Raw genomic sequence first — 3,028 nt, 5'->3', positions numbered from 1 at the left:
TTGTAGTGTGAAAACACTTCTCTTAGATTATGAAAACAATATAAACTTGTTATTAGGGAGGTAGATTAGATCTTCATACCTCCCTGTTTCTAGCGCCAAAATGTAGCTGCATATTTTCTGACTACTACACCCACGTAAGATTAAAGACTAAAAACTACTTAAACATACAAGATTCATCATGAACAAGATGTAAATAGCATGAAATGTAAAGATTGACATAAGCATATAACGTGGTTCGGCCATGAAGACCTACGTCCATGGAGAAGAAGATGTTTTCTTATTGATTATAAGGTCTTGCCCTTGAAAGTGTTACAGATCTCTTCTAGATTTCTCAATTTCTCTCTATCTAAATCTCTCTCAGGAATTCTCTGTAGAAAAACCATCTATGATTATATAAGTTGTCCATCTCCTAGTACATGGAATGCTATTTATAGATAGAATAAACTCGTGGTCGCTTGATCGTCCGAGTTGGGTGAGTTGTCATCCTTCGTCCTGGATCCCTCGGAGTCGCTTTATATCGTCCCTCGTGATGGCATACTTGGTTCTCCCTGCGAGTTATCTCGCTCTCCCTTGGATCGTGTTGCCCTTCTGTGGAGAACCTCGTGCTTCATCACCTCATCATCTCATCATATATTCACCCCTTGGAATGTCGACACGTGGCTGTCGGGTATTTTACCCACACACGTGTATGACTAATTACCTAGAGTAGATTGTGATTCTCATCTCTAAGATTTCTCAAATGGCAGTTTAAAGGGTAAGAAGGTATTAGGAGTCTGGATAATGAAAATCCTCAAGCAAACGAGAAGGTTTCCAACATTATACAAATTGTTTTACAAGTTGCGCCAGTGTCTATCAAAAAGCATTCAAACTCTATGGATCCAATAACTCCTAAGTGAGTGAATCGTCCTATGAACAATATAATAAACCACCGTCTGCCACAGGATTCTACATCCCTTCCACTTAACTTCACAAAGAATCATATCGTGGTCAGCCAAGGGACCTGTAAAACCCCATTATACAAACAAGCAAACCAAGTGCCTAAACAATGAAATACAGAACTTAACCTCCTCCTTAGAAGTTAGAACAACGACATGGCAATTATAAACAAAATCAACAGATACAATCAAAGATACACGAACACAGGAGTACACCTTATACAAAGTAAAAACAAGTGTATTACCTAGTTGGCAACAGCCTTAGCCATTCTACTGAATTCCTTCTTCATGGCAGTTTTGTGCACCGCTCTTGGAGGGTTCTTCTGTTAGTTAATCTTAGTAGAAGCAAGAACAACACCTGAATTTTTTCCAGCTTAAACTAATTTTTGTTTTTTGCATTTGCTAACCCTACAATACCCAAATCATCACCAACAAATATCATCAAATAAATCCCTAAAATCTCAGCCAAAAAAATCAAACAAACCCAAAACAGATCAACTTAAGCCAGCCGCTGTTTGTGAAACATAGACAAAATCAAATTAAAAAACCCCAAATTAAAAACATAGACAGTACCAATTTATACCTCAATGTTTTATGTAATTATTAAGAGACCACCACCACCTCCAGGTAGCAGCAGCACCAATAATTGCACCTCCGAACTAACAATAACAGCACCATTAACATCACAAACACCACCAGCACACTCCACCACTAACAGTAAATCCATCAGTAATCATTCAAGGCCTGAAAATGGTATATAATCTGTTAGAATTCAATCTAGAAGATGTAAACAAACCAGAATTTTCAATAAAAAGATGAAATTAAAAATTTGGACTCAACACACCAGTGATATCCATTTCACAAAACACTTCAAAATCAGATTCTACTAATTCATATTTAAGCATGAACTTAACCAAAAATAATTGAATCAGAATCTACCAATTCATATTCTATCATGGAAGATAAGAATGACCCATTTGCAATCAAACAATTACCTCAACTCACAAAATAGACAAGCAGTGTGAGACAAATCTTCTTAGCAAACTGACCATCTTAATCACCACCAACAGACCATCATAATCAGGAATCAGAATATGAACCAGTTGAAGTAAACCGCAACCCTGATCAAGAAAAATAACACTTCAATCGAAATACTACCAGGAAAACCAAGAGCTCGAAATCTTACCCAAACCCTAACATTAAAAATTAAATTTCAATAAAGAAGATTGATTCGATAATTACCTCAATTAAGGGCAAGAAGGATGTTATCAATCACAGCATAGACTACCATTGAAATTGATTATTTGTTTGACTGTATTGAACCCCAACATATCTTTGCATCCAGTAATCGATTTCACCTTCTAGATATGGATTCATTGTAGAAGAAGAAAATTAAAACAAAATAGTTTTTTTTTTTTTTTTTGCAGATGTCGATTGAGAGATTAAACTTGCAGAGAGAACGAAAAAACAAGAGAAAGAGATGGGATGAAGAAGGTTCATGGGAAAAAATGGTTGTATCGAGAAAGAAAGAGAAACAATAGAGTGATGAAGGGATAAGAAGGATGGGGAGAGTGGCCACATAGAGAATTAAACCACATAAAATACTTGGTTCACCGGTCAAAGATTGGGTCGTTGTATTAGGAATAAAATAATGATAAAAAAATTAATTCTACGACTAGTGTAGGCGCTCGAATCTGTGCTTCAGATATTTTTTGAATCTAGGACAGTCTAGACCGGTTCACGGTCAATTGACAACTAGTGAGGGTCGAGATGTGGGTTGAAAAACCACAATTTCCCCTAGTGGTTACATAGTACGATAATTATGAACTGTCGTTGACACTATAGCATAAACGATTGTCCGCTGTGCGTCTTATATTCTTCGCAGCACCAGAAAATGGTGATTCTGCAACTCAAGTTTTCCAGCTCTGTAATGCACTAAATATTTCTCAAACCCTATGTAACCCTTCTATGACCTCCAAGCACTTCTTTTATACTCTACAGGGGCAAGAAATCACGACAATAACTCTCAGAAATCCTGTCATCACTCGGCAGTAAAGAAAATATATTTTCTTTCCTTTTTACTCTCCTGCACG

At 36.7% G+C, this 3,028-nt stretch overlaps 1 long non-coding RNA gene across 1 annotated transcript; it reads right to left on the bottom strand.

Annotated features, from left to right (window-relative positions):
- Positions 1 to 301: 301 nt before the first annotated feature.
- On the bottom strand, positions 302 to 2,492 carry LOC113293765. Its single transcript, XR_003332544.1, has 4 exons — positions 2,178 to 2,492; positions 1,931 to 2,056; positions 1,519 to 1,679; positions 302 to 1,343 (listed from the first exon to the last, which is right to left on the bottom strand). It is a non-coding gene; the product is annotated as an uncharacterized LOC113293765 (long non-coding RNA).
- Between the last annotated feature and the right edge of the window lie 536 nt (positions 2,493 to 3,028).

Source organism: Papaver somniferum, chromosome 7 (assembly GCF_003573695.1).
Source record: "Papaver somniferum cultivar HN1 chromosome 7, ASM357369v1, whole genome shotgun sequence".
Classification (NCBI taxonomy): domain Eukaryota; kingdom Viridiplantae; phylum Streptophyta; class Magnoliopsida; order Ranunculales; family Papaveraceae; genus Papaver; species Papaver somniferum.
Note: the sequence above shows the minus strand (reverse complement) of the source record. Positions and strands in the feature narration are given on the sequence as shown.